This window comes from Macaca nemestrina, chromosome 3 (genome assembly GCF_043159975.1).
Source record: "Macaca nemestrina isolate mMacNem1 chromosome 3, mMacNem.hap1, whole genome shotgun sequence".
Taxonomy (NCBI): Eukaryota; Metazoa; Chordata; class Mammalia; order Primates; family Cercopithecidae; genus Macaca; species Macaca nemestrina.
Genome location: NC_092127.1, coordinates 150,296,804 through 150,314,292, shown reverse-complemented (window position 1 = coordinate 150,314,292; position 17,489 = coordinate 150,296,804). Strand labels below are relative to the sequence as shown.

The 17,489-nt window shown below is 37.2% G+C and overlaps 1 protein-coding gene across 8 annotated transcripts in view; it reads right to left on the bottom strand.

Moving 5' to 3' along the window:
• LOC105487680 (cytochrome c oxidase subunit 7B2) overlaps positions 1 to 17,215 on the bottom strand; it is a 170,047-nt gene extending 152,832 nt beyond the window's left edge. For 3 of the 8 annotated variants that reach the window (XM_071093641.1, XM_071093640.1, XM_011751209.3), the window contains exon 1: positions 17,043 to 17,215. The gene's annotated coding sequence lies outside the window, so the exon portion shown is untranslated. Of the gene's footprint in view, positions 1 to 8,537; positions 8,622 to 12,827; positions 12,880 to 17,042 lie in introns of those variants that run through there. The other 5 variants (XM_071093644.1, XM_071093643.1, XM_011751204.3 and 2 more) reach the window with 4 other exon arrangements.
• Positions 17,216 to 17,489: the final 274 nt, after the last annotated feature.

Sequence of the window (17,489 nt, the reverse complement as noted above, 5' to 3'; positions counted from 1 at the left end):
TCAAGCTTGGTTGTGAGCACTGTAAAACAAAATTAAATTGCAGGCACACTATTCTGATACAATGAAGAAGAAAATGAGCCTCAGATCTAAGTAAGTTTATTTTGGTCCAGCTCTGTGCAACACGTATCTTATGTAGTCATTTATTTCCGTACTTTTTTACCCTATTTTGGTAAATTTACTTTCAACCAGTGTTGGGCATCCTTCAGGAGAGGCCATCCTAAGGACTCTACTGGAGTACAACCCACAGGTTCCACAGAATGAACTGATCAACATACCAATGTCAAAGAAAAGATGATCACCTTTTTTCCCAGAGGAGTCAAGGATTCCCTCTTACTAACCACAATAACCTGTGAGTCTTCTTGACTTTGATATTAACTACTATACACTACTGGTACCACTGTTATAGATTATGGTATAGACTAAAAAGGAAAGAAAAACAATATTACACTAATTGTTTATTCAACTTTATTCATGTTTTTAATAAGGTTAGTGGGGCAAGTCCATCAGACTCATCACATGAGTTATTATATGTAGACAGTATAGATGTGTTTTGAATCATTGTCATGTATCTTCTATTATCCATGATGAAATTCATGACACATTTTACATGAGGTGTGTACTGGCTTGGCCATGATACAGAAACTGAAACATGTAGTGACATGTATTATTTGCATATGAGTTACTTTAATGACTTTCCCATCAGCTTATATGGAAGATAAAGCCTGGGGTACTTGAAAAGGTGATTTACGCAGTTAACACTTGACTCTTTCATCCAAAACCTTGGGCTTCATCCCTACATAAACTTCCATAATCAGAAAAAAATGACTCCTTATCAAGAGAGAAAATCGAAGTAGCCTCAATCTCTTCAGAAAATAAGGAGTGAAATAGGTCATTTTATGTCCAGACCACTAGCTATTTTGACTTTTGTCGCTGCGGAAATAATTATTTTCATGAACTGATATGGTTTCGCTGTGTCCCCACCCAAATCTCATCCTCAGTTGTAGTTTCCATAATCCCCACGGGTCGCAGGAGGGACCCAGTGGGAGATAACTGAATAATGGGGGGATTTCCCCCATGCTATTCTCATGATAGTAAGTTTTCAGAATATCTGATGGTTTTAAAAGGGGCTTCCCCCTTTGCGTGGCTTTCATTCTTCCCTCTCCTGCTGCCCTGTGAAGAGGTGACTTCTGCCACGATTGTAAGTTTCCTGAGACCTCCCCAGCCATAAGTAACTGTGAGTCAATTAAACCTCTTTCCTTTATAAATTACCCAGTCTCAGGTATTTCTTCGTAGTAGCATGAGAACAGACTAACGCATCGACAAACAGAGTTAAGGAATGCCTAGTTAAACCATTAAACAGGTTTCTTGGGTGTAGGACTTCTTACAGCCTTAATTATGGTGAGTGCATTGTGAATGTCTGAGAGGAATATGTAATATTATATGTCTTTCAAATTTACTTGGCTATAAAAATTTGTTCCTTTATAGCATTTTACACAAGTGGTCTGCATTATACCAGCCAGTTGAAATTCCCTCCACTGATAAGCTATACCTTTTATACATACTTCATTGCTGAACTGTTCACATTGTGTAATAAAATATACATTTGCACTAGCCTGTGAGTTCTATGAGGACAGAAATGCCTTCTTCATTTCTTTATTCTCTAGACCTGGCACAACGGCAGAAAGAAAACACTGAATAAATGTTTAACAAATACATTCAAGCCTGAATGAGTTCTGTGGCAATAGCTGTGGCAGTTATAGCATCATTGAAGGAATACAAGGAAATTTCAAAATGCTGGCGTTTTCCAGGGCTTATTCATGAACAAGAAGCAATCTAAGTGAGAATCCATGGATAAAGTCAAAGATGTGGCATTTCCAAAAACATGCAGCAAAGTAGAAGTAACTTTTCCAGTTTAACAAAAAGTACCAATCTTTCTTCTTTAAAAGAGTCAAAATATCTTTCTCTGCTCTCTACAGACAATGATATAAAATGTTGTCACATAAAAGAATCAGAGAGCATATAGTTTTAAAAAATGCAAGAAAAAGAATTGTCTTATATACCAACAACAGCCTCACCAAGAGCCAAATCAGGAAGTCAATCCCATTCGGAACTGACACAGAAAAAAATAAAATACCTAGGAATACACCTAACCAGGAAGTTGAATGATCTCTGCAATAAGAATTATAAAAACACTGCTCAAAGAAATTAGTGAACACAAACAAATGGAAAAACATCTCATACTCATGAATGTGAAGAACCCATATCATTACAATGACCATACTGCCCAAAGAAATTTACAGAGTCAATGCTATTCCCATCAAACTACCAACAATGTTCTTCACAGAACTAGAAAAAACTATTTAAAAATTTATATGGAACCAAAAGAGGGCCTGAATAGCCAAAGTAATCCTACGCAAAAGGAACAACGCTGAAGATATTCATGTTACCTGACTTCGATACCTATACCACAGGGCTACAGTAATTAAAACAGCATGGTACCGGAACAGAATAGACAGTCCAGAAATAAGGCTGTACACCTACAACCATTTGATCTTTGACAAACCTGAAAAAAGCAAACAATGAGGAAAAGACCCTCTATTCAATAAATGGTGCTGGAATAACAGGTTAGCTATATGCAGAAAATTGAAGCTGGACCCCTTCCTCGTATCATATACAAAAATCAACTCAAGATAAATTAAAGATTAAATGTAAAACCCGAAACTCTAAAAGCTCTGGTAGACAACCTAGGCAATACCATCCTTGACATAGGAATAGGCAAAGATTTCGTGAAAAAGATAGCAAAAGTTATTGCAACCAAAGCACAAATTGACGAGTAGAATCTAATTAAACTGAAGAGCTTCTGCCCAGCAAAAGAAACCATCAACAAAGTAAACAGACAACCTACAATAGGAGAAAATATTTGCAAACTATGCATCTGACAAAGGTCTAATATCCAGCATCTAAAAGGAACTTAAACAAATGTACAAGCAAAAACAACCCCATTAAAAAGTGGGTAAAAGATATGATCACTTTTCAAAAGAAGACATACATGCATCCAAGAAGCATGTGAAAGAAAGGTCCATACCTGTGATCATTAGAGAAATGCAAATCAAAACTACAATGAGATAGCATCTCACACCAGTCAGAATGGCTATTTTTTTAAAGTTGAAAAATAACAGATGCTTTTGAGGTTAGCAAGCAATTGTTGGAGTTGTGCCAAGCAACTCTTGGTGGTAGAGTAAATTAATCCAACCACTGTGGAAAGCAGCACTGCGATTCCTCAAAGAGCTAAAAACAGAACTAGCATTTGACCCAGCACTCCCATTATTGGGTATATAACCAAAGGTTTATAAATCGTTCTATTATAAAGACACATGTACACCAATGTTCACTGCCACACTATTCTCAATAGCAAAAACATAGAATTAACCTAAATGCCCATCGATAACAGATTGATTAAAGAAAATGTGGTATATATACACCACAGAATACTATGGAGCCACAAAAAAGAATGAGATCACGTCTTTTGTGGGAACGTGTTTGGTGCTGGAGGCTATTATCCATAGCAAGCTAAAGCAGGAACAGAAAACCAAATACCGCATGTTCTCACTCATAAGTGGGAGCTAAATGATGAGAACTCATGGGCACAAAGAGGGGAACAACAGACACTGGGACCTACTCGACGGTTGAGGGTGGAAGAAGGAAGAACAGAAGAATAACTATTGGGTGCTAGGCTCAGTACCCGAGTGACAAAATAATCTGTACAACAAACCCCCATGACACTAGTTGAGCTATATAATAAACCTGCACATATTCCCTTAAACCTAAAATAAAATTTTTTTAAGTATTGGGAAGTTAGAAACTATTTGTTTTTCTGGAGTTTATTTGATTTGTCATTTTCATGTATAATTACATGTAATCACTTTCTTAATTTATATACATTGCTTTGTATTTTTTAAAGCCCCCCCCAAAACTGTATGATCTTCAATTTACACCAAATCCCGATCTCCCTAAGGCAGAAATTCAGTAAAATTACTTAGCTAGAAAATAATTAAAATAATTACAATTAGACTTGAAGCCAGGACTGGCTGGTCTCAAAGAGTTCTTCCTATTGCACTTTCACCACTTTTATTATCAGTTAAACCTCAGCGTGAATAAGTGTCCTCTCTTCTTGAGAATAAATAAATGTGGAGGGGAGAGAAAAAGCAAGGAAACTTCTGGAGAAGTTATTATTAAACACACAAAACACAGGCTACAAGTATCTGAACACAAACTATTCCTACTTTACAATTTTGCTTAGACTTGTGTCACTGGCCTCTTGTTATATAGCTGACTAAAAAGAATTATTTACTGTTTACACCTGAGTATAAACTCATATTTTATTCTTACCTTTGCATATCTATAAATTTGACTATGGTTTCACAATTGGCATTCCCATAAGACTGTCTAATGGAGAAAAAGAAAATTCTGCAATACACCTTTTGTTTATGGAAATCTCTATCTCAGAGGTACCAACCTACTTTTATTTCTAGATGCTTTTCATTACTGTAGCAGTTACACTATTGGTAGATGTATCCAGTGGCAATTTTAGGATTTACATACCCAATAAATGCAATAAATAATTAAAGCTAGCATTAAGTATGCTAAGAAGTCTACATGTCTCCTAAAACAATTACACCAGCATTGTAAAACTGTTAAAACAGAAATATAAGCAAGCCAATCACACTTAAGATTTGATCATTTTTCTAAAAGACTCACAGTTGCCAGCCATTAAAGCTATTGGAAAAACTTTCCTCTGGGGACTATTTTCCTCATTCATTTTGTACTATGCTAGAATTAACAAAAAAGGAAAAAAAAGGACTTGAAAAACAAGAATCCTTAATAGAAGTAAACCACAACACACCTCATACACCGTTTTGGACAATGAATATTGTATTTTTGTGCCAATAGCCAGCAACAGGTACCCTCTGCTTTTGCTAATGCAGTTCAGCAGATATGACAGACAAAACTGAAAGAGAAGGATAATGTGCTTTATCATCTGTAGCCGATTTTCAATTTTCTCTTTCAAGTACAGTTGAATGCATTTTCTTTGCAACCCAAAGACAGAAGATCTTGATTACTGTTGCAAGAATAATCTCAGCCTTTGTGTGAAGAAGATAGGGAAAATAAATAGTCTCTCTGGATGACGTGTCAGCTTGTGAACTTACAAAACAAGATATATTCTTGGAGGTAGGGAAATTAAATTAAGGTGAAATAGTATACCCATTAAAATGACAATTGAAGGCTTGTTTGGTAGGCTATGGATTGCTTCCCAAATGTCCTGTGTTAGCCTCACCCCAGGGGCACAGACAACAGAACCAGGAACAAACAGGGTCAAGACAGGTGCAACTGTCTGGGAATACAGGTCATTCAGGCCACAGAACCTGTCATGAACTGCCAGCTCTTCTGTAAAATAAAGGTTTCAACTCCTTTCTCCCCGCAACCACCCATATTTAAGGTCTTAAGAAAGAAAAGGAATCGATATCTCCCTAGATTTCTTTTCATCTTTATCCACATCAAAAAAAATCAATCTAACACCAGTTCAGCTGGATTTTTTCTCTTTGTCTCAGGAGAATGCTAAGTGTGTCCCCCCTTGAGTATTAGGAAAAGTTGTGTTTCTCTGAGTCACCTTTCCGTTCCATTCAACAGACAACATTTTAATTGTGGCTAATAAAAAGAGTACTTCATTGTCCCCAATACGATCAGAAAACACAAAATTAGTAACTAGTCTGTTATTGTTCTTTCTCAAGTACTCTGTCTCATGCATCCCTCAGGGTAATCCCAACGGCTGTCAACTCAGCACTGCTGTCCCAACCCCATCCATACTTCTATCCCTCCTTCCTCTCCGCTGCTCAAATTAAATAGCCCATTCCCAATTCATCTGACAAATCAGTCTGCAACAAGGGATGACAGTGGCTTAAAGTGTATATTTACATGGACACAAGAGATCAGGTTCCCCACTATACACCTCACCCTTACCCTGGGTAATATTTTGAACCAGAAAGTTAACATGAGAATTTATCAGACCTCATTTTCTCTTACCTCACATTAAACTGGTATTGTTAACCACATTAACTTGACACTTTAATTTCCTCAGCTTCCCTAACTATGCTGGCTATGTTCTCCGATCTCCATCTCTCTGTTTCTCCTTCTAACTCCCTATGGGCTGCCTCTAAACCTAATTTTTGGACTTATAGCACAAAGGGCTCACTCATTCCCATGACTGCTGTCACCTTTAGGCTGGAGAACTCTGAACCTATATCTCCTGCCTAGAATCCCAGTACTGTATGTTCAATGTCTAAAGGGATTTTTTTCCTAGATATAGTCATTGGCCATATCTAAATATGCATAAAGATTTACTTGCCACCTTCCCTTCCAAATTTGTATTATTTTCTCCAAATCCTCAAGTTATCTCTGAATTACTTCTTTTATTCCATTCATGACTTAGGTCTAACAAGAACTTTGGACTCTTCTGAATTCTCTTCTCCAAAAGCCAAATCTATATTAGATGTTCTTATCATTTACTCTTAAATTATTCCAGTATTTCCCTAATTGGCCAACCTGATTCATATGCCTCTCCATCTCACCATTCATTATTGTTTTTGAGACAGGGTCTTGCTCTGTCACCCAATCTGGAGTTCAGTGGTGTGATCATGGCTCACTGCAACCTCAACCTCTTGGGCTCAAGCAATCCTTCCACCTCAGCCTCCCAAGAAGCTGGGACTACAGACATGCACCACCATGCCTGGCTATTTTTTTTTTTTTTTAATTATTTGTAGAGGCAGGATCTTGCTGTGTTAACCAGGCTGTTCTCAAACTCCTGGGCCCAAGAGATCCACTGGCCTCACCCTCCCAAAATGCTGGGATTACAAGCGTGAGCCACTGTGCCCAGTCCCCTCAATTTATCATTGATAAATATTCATATAATATTGTTTCTTATTATTTCACTTCCCTGTTTAAAAACTGTGTTGATGCTACATTGTCCATAGTATCTGATCTGAACTCTTTGGTCTAGCCCTATATCCTTTTGCATATATCTTTCTGTTCCCTAAGCATAAAATTAGATTATCAAATTCATTGACAGAATTAATCAATGAACAGTGTACTGTAAACCTACTATAGTGTAACCTCATGAAGGAAGGGACTGCTCATCACCTCTTATTTGTTCATTGCTATATTTTACTATGGTGGAGAAAAAAATTAACAAATTGTGTTCAATAAATGATCTTAGTTTTTATCAGTTCCCATAGCTGATATGCTATCTTCTTTCTTTACCTCTTATACAAAATAAGGTCTAACTCATTATCCTTCTCCTCTACTAAAAATTATCAGTTACTCCAACCTACCTGTATTGATCCCTCTCCTTTTTCAACTACTATATCTTTAAAATATACTTTATTATACTGTATGCTAATAATTCCATCTGTACAGCAATTTTGTCTTTCAAGCTAGATTTCAGTACCCACTTATTTGAAAAACTGTCACAGTATTAGAAAATAAAAAGAATGTGAAACTTTGTAACTTGAATCTGAAAGATGAGTTAAGAAAGGCAAGAAATCATCTCCTAACTAGTGAGTTTAGCTAGTAACAAGTGCATAGATTCAGTCTCAATTCCTAGGTAGGCATAAAATCCATTTTGATAAAACCCTAAAGAGAATGGAAATCTAAATGCACTTCAAGAAGACAGGCTTAACAATCGGAGGGTGCGTGTGTGTGTGTGTGTGTGTGTGTGTGTGTGTGATCTGTGCATTTATGTATGTGGGGGGTGCTTTTCTGCCAATGAGAGAGAGATTGTGAGTCATGAGCTAAATAGTTGGCCTTTCATGAGAAAGTATAGATTCTTCTCTGTAGGTCTCCAGGCCCATGATAGACTCTATCCAACTTAAATTTCATCCACAAATTAATTTCATAAATAAAATAAATGAATATAAAAGTATTTTCTATTTGAATGATTATTTCTGCAACAATTACACAGACATTTTTGACATCTTAAAATAATAAGTATAGTAATCATTATAATAGCTATCATTTGTAGAGTACTTGCTATGCTCCAGGTATAGTGTTAACAGTTTCATCAAGCACAAACAATACAAAGTCATGTACTAGATATGCGGAAAAATAAAACAACCCTAGATTTCTCAGTGTTCCTATAAAAAGCCCAAGCCTCCTTCAACATGGAAAAATATTCACTGTATAGTCAGAAAATCTTTCATTTCATTTCTCATAAAAACATTTTCACATACCATAAGGATTAAATCTGTAGCAATTTGTTTCCCTAATGATGGAGCTAACTGTTCTGACCCAACATTAAACTTAGATCTCCCCAAATCAAAAGGTTATATACTGGGATAGTTACCTAGTTACTGGGCGAAAGCACAAAGCAGAAAATTCCTAGATATTTATATTCTAACGAAGAATGAGACCCAGGACTTGGAGACATCTCTAGGTCAGTGACACACAGGGCTATGTGGCTCCTGGGGAGATTTTTATTTACATACCAAAGTGCTGAAGTTAGGAATCAGGCCCATTATGTTTCCAAGGATACCCTTGCAGAAAGAGAGGTGGACAGCTGCCTCCTTGCCCTTAAATAAGCAGAGAAAATCTGTTTTTTCTTGTTCTTACTTGGGTAGTTTGGCTTCTTGAGTAGAACAACTGACCTGGCTCTCACTGTCTCACCAGAAATGTAAAAACTGGCGGCAGGGGAGGAGGGTGGTCGTCTTTCTCATGAAGAAATCTGCTACTGACATGGGGCACCTCAAATTCAGAATAAAATTAATACAAACAAATACTGCTATGATTTGAATGTTTGTGTTCCCCCAAAATTCATTTGTTGAATTCTAACCCCCACAGTGATGACATTAAGTGGGGGCCTTTGATAGGTCACCCTCATTAATCAAATTAGTGCCCTTATAAAAGAGGCCCAATGAAGCTTGTTTGTCCCTACTACCATGTGAGAATACAGCAAGAAGTTGTCATTTATAAGCAAATGGTGGCCTCACCAGACATAAATCTGCTGGCTCCTAAATCTTGGACTTCCCAGTCTCCAGAACTATGTGACATAAATTACTGTTGTTTATAAGCTACCCAGATTATGGTATTTTGTTGTAACAGCCCAAAAAAAGACAAAGACAAATGTTAAAAACTCAACACAATGTGAACTTTATATTCTTAGCAGTTCTAGAACCTCAGGTGTATAATATGTAACTTTATTTCTACATTTTATTATAATTTCTGCCTTTGATTACCTAGTCTAGCATAAAGCTTCAATGTGTTTATAAATTCAGACTTTCCTGTGATTTCTTATTCTGGTTTCAGAAAAAGCATATGTAACACTGAGGTATGAAGGGTGGCATTCAGATGATCCTTGTTCATTTTATTTGTGATATCTTGTGGTAATATAACCTGTCATATGCTCCCTCAACATGATACTAAACATGGATTGCTACTAGAGCAGATACTGAAAGTTATGGTCTCACCGATGAACCTGATTCCCACCTCAGCTATGAGACATAATCAACGGAAATTTCTGATAAATCATCCTACTGTCCTCATCATAGTCTTCCCACTCTGATGGAGTTGGGGGTAGAAAAAATCAGTAACTGGCAGTCCTACCCGAGTTCTAAACAATTAAGCGATACAAAGGAGTTGTCTTAAGATGAGATCAATATCTTACCTCTGCATCAAATAAAGCACATTTAGAGAGTACAAGTTAATCTGTTGTATGATTAATTTTATGTGTCAACTTGACTGGGCTTAAAGATGCCGAAATAGCTGGTAAAACATTATTTCTAGGTGTGTCTGTGAGGGTGTTTCCAGAAGACATTAGCATTTGAGTCAGTAAACTGAGTAAAGAAGATGCACCCTCAGTAATGCGGACTTACGTCAGCCAATCTATTGGGGATCCAAAGAACAAAATGGCAGCGAAAGGGTGAACCAACTCTCTCTCTCTTTAAGCTGGAACAGCCATCTTCTCCTGCCCTCAAACACTGCAGCTTCTGGTTCACCAGATTTCACATTCAAAAACTTACATCAGGCCGGGCGCGGTGGCTCACGCCTGTAATCCCAGCACTTTGGGAGGCCGAGGCGGGCGGATCACAAGGTCAGGAGATCGAGACCACGGTGAAACCCCGTCTCTACTAAAAATACAAAAAATTAGCCGGGCGCGGTTGTGGGCACCTGTAGTCCCAGCTACTCGGGAGGCTGAGGCAGGAGAATGGCGTGAACCCGGGAGGCGGAGCTTGCAGTGAGCCGAGATCGCGCCACTGCACTCCAGCCTGCAGAGCCAGACTCCGTCTCAAAAAAAAAAACAAAAACAAAAACTTACATCAGTGGTCTCCCCGAGTCCTCAGGCCTTAGGTATTACAGTGGAAGTTACACAATCTGTTCTTCTGGTTCTCATATTTAAGGACTCAGTCTGAATCACGCCATCAGCTTTCTTGGTTCCCCATCTTGGGACAACATGTTATGGGACTTCTCAGCCTCCATAATTGCATTAGACAATTCCCCTAACAAATCTCTTCTTATCCCTGTGTATCTATCTCTATATCTCCTATTAGCTTTGTTTCTCTGGAGAACCCTGCCTAATACATCTATGAACAATGGGTTTTCCAATATTACACAGACCTTCCCACTCAGTCTCAGCAACAGTATGAGGAAAGTCCTTCTCTTACCCCTGTAAAATGGAAGAGCAGAGCAACTTCCTGAGGACAGCTGAATCCCAAGAAAAAAAGGAGGACAATGTTCTAGTTTCTTCTTCTAAAGTCAACAATCATATAACTCCCTTAACTACTCACATAAAAGTTAGACCAAGAGATCAAACATGTTATAACAGTGGACCTTCCACATAAAAGGAAACATCACAAAAAGAAATAAAGCATTCTATAATCCCTTCCATATACTAATGATCTGCAGCATTTTTGTTCTACTAAACCACTGGACTTAATCATTAAGCTTATGATCAGTCAGCATGGCTCTCCTTCAGAGAAGGGAATCAGCAGCCTATCAAGACATTGCTTCTTTGCTTCTTCCATTTCATGAGTCACCTACACTATCTATGACTTTAGGTATCGTTCTGAGGCCACTGTTAGCAGTTAAGCTTTGTGAATCCCGAATTCTCCAAAGTAGGTCAAAACTACATTAATTAAATTAAATCTGTAGTCATTCTACAGTCTGGCCAACATGGCAAAACCTCGTCGCTACTAAAAATACAAAAATTAGCCAGACGTGGTGGCACACACCTGTACTTCCACCTACTCGGGAGGCTAAGACACAAGAATCACTTGAACCTGGGAGGCAGAGGTTGCAGTGAACCCAGATCACACCACTGTACTCCAGGCTGGGTGACAGAGGGAGACCCTATCTCAAAAAAATAAATAAATAAAAATAAAAATAAAAAAATTGTAGTTAGTCTATAACTAAAGCTGAAAACTTATTACTAATTCTATGTCTTATCAAAAATTATGACAAGTATATATCTAGCATAATACATCAGGGTCCTGCGATAAGAACAAACAACATAAGAAATTCCAAGAATACAATTCTAACATTATAGAGATAGGCCAAATTTGAAAATAAGCCCTTTCAATTATTACATTCCCAAGAATAAATTTAATGCAAAAATTAAATCACCTTGGAAATTCAAATAAAAAAACCATTAACACTCAAAGGAATTAAAGTCCATAATCAAATTTTCATTTCCTTATGAGCTACACCTTGAAAATGTTCAAATCACAATGCTTAGATAAAAGTCAATAAAACATCATGATGAATTTATTCTTCTGCCACTTCTCAGAGGCATTCTTAATACTTAGAATGGGCATACAGTCATGTGCCACATAACAACATTTCAGTCAATGATGGACTGTCCTATAATATTAAAATGGAACTGAAAAATTCACATCACCTAGTGACATTGTAGTCCCTGTAATATTGTAGCACAATTACTTATTTTTTAAATAAATTCAGTGTAGTCTAAGTGTACAGGGTTTATAAAGTCAACAGTAGTATACAGTAATGTCCTAGGCCTTCACATTTACTCACTACTCTCTGCCTCACCCAGAACAACTTTTAGTCCTGTAGGCTCCTCATTCATGCTAAGTGCCCAATACAGGTGTATCATTTTTTATCTCATACAGTATTTTTACTCTTCCTTTGCTATGTTTATATATGTTTAACTACACAAATACTGACCATTGTGTCACAAGGACCTTCAGTATTCAGTAAAGTAACATCCTGTACAGATTGGTAGCCTAGGAGCGATTAGCTATACCATATAGCCTATGTGTGTACTAAGCTATACCATCTAGGTCTGTATAAATACACTGTATGATGTTTGTAGAATGATGAACTCACCTAATGATGCATTTTTAAGAACATATATCCTTGTTGTTTAGCAATGCATGACTGCAGTTCCTCCAGGGATTCAGAAATTATATCACATCAAAGACAAATTTTCCTAGCCACATTGTAAAGAGCCCAAAGAATAATCATCCACCAAAAAAAAAAAAAAAAATGGTGAGCTGTGGCTGTATCTCTACCATATTCTTATGACCTCTGATAAACTAAAACTGAATCAAAGATTTAAATGTACAAAGGGAAAGAAATATGAAACCATGCAGTACTAAATGAAAACCCACAAATTCCCTTAAAATCTAGAATGAAAAAGACATTTCTAAATGACTAAAACCCATTACATAAAGAAGGAAATACTGATAAATTGTACTACATTAAAAGAAAAATCAGGGTCAAAAGACAAATGACACACTAGGGAAAAAATATTTCAAACTCACATCATAGGCAAAAGATTCATCTCCATCATATAAAAAGAGCAGCTAGAACTCAAATGGAGATAACAGTGATAAATTCCTAAAAATGTTCAAAGAAAATGAAAATCACTTCACAGAAAAATTAAAACAGCCCTTAAAGAAATGCAAAGGTATACAACTCATTCACATGTTCTTATTAAATAATAAATACAAATTAAAACACCACAGAATATTTTTCACTTATCAGACTGTCAAGAATCCAAATTTTCATAATACTCTGTTAACAAAACAGATCTCACACCATAAGAAGAATGCAAAACGGTACAACATATACAGGGAGAAATTTGGTAATACACAAACATTACACAGGCATTTATATTTTGATAAAACAATTCTACTTTTAGGAATTTAGACATGCAAGCATCCACTAGCAGAAAACTGTTTATGATGTATTCACATCATAAAATATTAATTCCATGCAACAAGGAACAGTTTTCCACAGACTGAAAACATGCAGTTGACTGAAAAAAAAAAAAGAGGTACAGAGCAGTGTATGTAAAGTCTGCTATCTTTTGTAGAGAAAACGAAAAATTAAGAATATAGATTCCTATTCGTATGTGTTTGCATATTAAAAGACAACACATTAGGTATACATAGTATGGTAGAACCTACTAAACGGATTACCTACCTACTTACGAATCTGAAGCCAGATTGCCTAAGTCTGTTTCTGTCACTTCCAAATTAAAACCTTTCCGAGCCTATTTTTAATATGGTGAGTATAGACATTCAAATACCTCAGAGAGCTGATACAAGATATAAATGAGTTAATATTTGCAAAGTACATAGGACTGTATTTGGACACTTAAGTATTATACACTTTTTTTTTTTTTTTTTTTTTAAGCAACAAACAACTAAATAAATAGAACCTGCAGGCATGGGTAAATATATGAATAGAAGTAAGGTTTGTCAAATTTACATTTTTCCAACTCTTTTAATTTTACAAATGTATGGTTCAAAAACAATACTAAAAGAATATATATACTCAACACAACTGTCCACACACCTATGTAATACAAACATAGCCACATTCCCAAACCCTAAAACAGTTATCCCAAAGTACACTGTGTTCTTAGAAACCAGAGCTGAATGTCATCTAGAGGAAGAAGGGGACATGAAAATATTCTTGGCTGCAGCCTCATCAGAATGCTTGTCATTTATGTGAGTAACACAAAATCCAGAAAACTCCCATCAATACGATAATTTTGACATTAAGGATTCATCATAACTGGGAGTAAAATGCGCTCAGCATACTGTTGCCGCTCTCAGAGAATGACATTTGAGACATTCCTACCTTCCAGAAAAGTTTAAAATTTTCCAGTCAAGATCACCAGGTTTTAATTAAGTATAAAATTTTCCCTCTACAACCTGTTTTTAAAACCTCTTCATTTTCATTCCCTCTCTGAGCCCTCAGTTTCTGCCACTTTGGTGCAGCTGAAGGTGGACTCTATCTTACAAAACAGAGCCCACCATCTCTGATAAGCATCTATTTCAATACTATATTACAGTAGCTCCTTCCACTGTTTCTTGTTACAGAATTGATAAGCTGGTGACCTGCCCTTTAGGGAGGGTTTCTCACTCATCTATTTATTTCAGCTGGAAAATCACTCTCAGTAGATTCCTGAACTGAAGCTGCAATTGATGATTCTGCAGCCTGAGCCTCCAGAGGCTGAAAGAGAACTAATCCTTTTCCATGTGCTCCTTTACGCACTCTTTCATCATAAAATTGTATAGACCTTGAATAGCATTTTTTTCTGCTACATATTTTTCTGCAACAATGAAACACACTTCTACTTTTTATTTTCTTCTATTCTTCTCTCACACCTTTCAGAAAGTTTTAACTGTTCTTAGCTATGTAATAAACTTAGGAAGCTGAGTTTCTAACTGCTTAACCTGCTTATTAATTTGGTCTCTTCTCCAACACACATAGTATTAATGCTGTTTGCTGGAAATGAATACTTCACTACCTTATTTTTTTTTCTATGCATTAGTCTTTTTCTAACATACTCCTCTAGTTCTTAAGTTTCAGAATCTTCTTCTCTATCAATAACAATGAAATCAGTCAATTTTGAATTTACTAAAAGTATCTACCATTCAAACATATATTTTCCCCTCTTCTTCCCTGAGACAAATAATTCCACACAGGAACTTTTCTTTCATTAGACCAACATCTAGTCTACTTAAGCTTGAATTTATCTTCTTGCCTGTCTCGTTCCAATATGCCCCTCTTGCTTGAGCCTTGTCTTGAATCTAATTTTTGGGCACAATCCTTCAAAGCACAAAATATGACTACGTTCAAAATCTGTAATGGCTATATTACCTTGAAAATCACCTAATGATACTGTGAGTTCAACAGATTTCCCTAGTCTTAGTTTTACCTGCCTTTAACGTCATCCCTTAACTGTGACTTCTTAACAGTTTTTCATTTCCTGACTCTCTTTGAAGGAGCCATTCCATTTGAGATCTTGCCTCTTTCTCTTTTTGATTACTTTGACTCAGGTTCTTACCTCCATCTAGTAACAACCAAACTTTTAAACTCTCCTTTTACCAATCCTATGACATACAACATTTAGATCCTCTTGAATCTCTATTTCCCTCTTACAGATGTCTACTTTAACTTCAAATATCATTTTCTATGTCATTTCTCTTAAGCTGGTGTCCTAATTTCCCAAATTTGCTCCTAAAAACTTTTCTTTTTCTCCAGCTCTAACTTATTGCTTCCATTTTTCCACTGCTCTCTATTAACAATGAAGCATAAATTTTAAACTACTCTAGCACCTAAAAATCCTAAGCAAAAATGATTTTTAGAACCAGATATTCCAATCATTAGACTTTTAAATCGCTTTCTCACTGTTTTTGCAATAATTGTATTGAATGGTTTCTCATCATCAATTTATGAAGAAGGTATATGCTCTTAACAAGAAGGGTTCCCGTTGCTTTTTAATTTAATATCCATCTCCATAATTTGATATCCATACGCACCTCCTATGGATGGAGTCACACTGTGGATCTCAAAGATCAAAAGTTATGACCAGAGTACATAGAATTGTTAAATTCAAAGCCACCCTGAGATCATAAAATAGGAACAACTATTAAATCGATGGCCAAGTCAGGTAACTCCAAGATTTGTCACTCCAAACTTCCATCTCTTGTCTCTGAAGAGGAGTCAAAACAATATAAAAGATCAGAATTTGAGCAGACTTTTTATTTTTTTTTAGACGGAGTCTCTCTCTGTGGCCAGACTGGAGTGCAATGGGGCGATCTCAACTCACTGCAACCTCCGCCTCCGGGGTTCAAGCGATTCTCCCGGCTCAGTCTCCCGAGTAGCTGGCACTACAGACAAGTGTCACCATGCTCGGCTAATTTTTGTATTTTTAGTAGAGACGGGGTTTCATCATGTTGGCCAGGATGGTCTTGATCTCTTGATTTCGTGATCCTCCCGCCTCGGCCTCCCAAATTGCTGGGATTACAAGTGTCAGCCACCCCACTCGGTCACAATTGGAGCAGACTATATATGTCCCCTATGTAGGCCTGGCACTAAACATTTCCTGAAAATACCACTGGCCATACTAGAAACACTTTGAGATCTATAAGGCTCGCACACAAAAAGACTCTATAATCAAACCCTTCTCTCAGTCAAGGCTACTTAGAAAAAACTGCGTCTACAGATTTCAAAGCCAAGCAGCAATAATCACTTGACCAACACCCGTTTAACAGGGATGCCTCAGCACTCCTGGTCAGATTTTGTTTGCTGAGTCCCTCAAAGCTTGTTGGCTTTTTCTTACAGCCCAAGGTAGGCAAACCTGCTTATATACAAACAGCCTCTCTCCTGTGGGCAAAACTGCCACTACACTGAACATATGTGATCGGTACCTAGAATTCTGCCACAGCGTAACACTTCCCACTTTAGCCATGCCAAAAGATACAACTACGCAAATCGCTCTGCAACATGGAAGTCTTTTCCTTTTCATTTTCTTTTTACTCCCATCCTATGTCCTAGACGTCAGAGTGACAGAAGGTCCAAAATATAACGTCTTTCCATTCCCTCTGGGAAAAATGAAACAAAAGAAGTGGGAAAAAAAGTTCAAAATATTTCCTGATAACTGTTAGAGCAACGAGTGAAGACTGTGTCTTATAATTGTCAGCTTACTGATAACGAACCCCGGAATTAGACAAACTTACCAACGACGTCACGGGTAGCAGCCAAAAGAAGATGGCGCAGAGGCAAATTCTCAGCCTTTCCGTTTTACAGCCTGGAGGGGTCCGGTTAAACAGGTACTTCCGATGAGCAGTTTCCGCAAAAGGAAGAGGCGGTCCAAGGACTGCGCGTTCCAAACTGACCAATCAGATAAATGATTGCTATCTCCACAGGGGAACTAAAAAGACAGCCATTAGGAGTGTTCTTCTAATATAAGTCCCTCTGTAATAAAGGAAACAAAAGAATTGAGATAGGTGTTCCTACCTACCAACATAATTCCTAGTAACACCTGTTGGGATCTTTTCTTTCCATGTCGCAGCTCTCTTTTGGCAAGCCCCCTGGCTCCGTGTTACATCTTTATCCCACTTGGTGATGAGAGAACTTTGAGATTGCCTGCAACTCAAAGCAAGTCATAAATCCAGTGTAGCCCA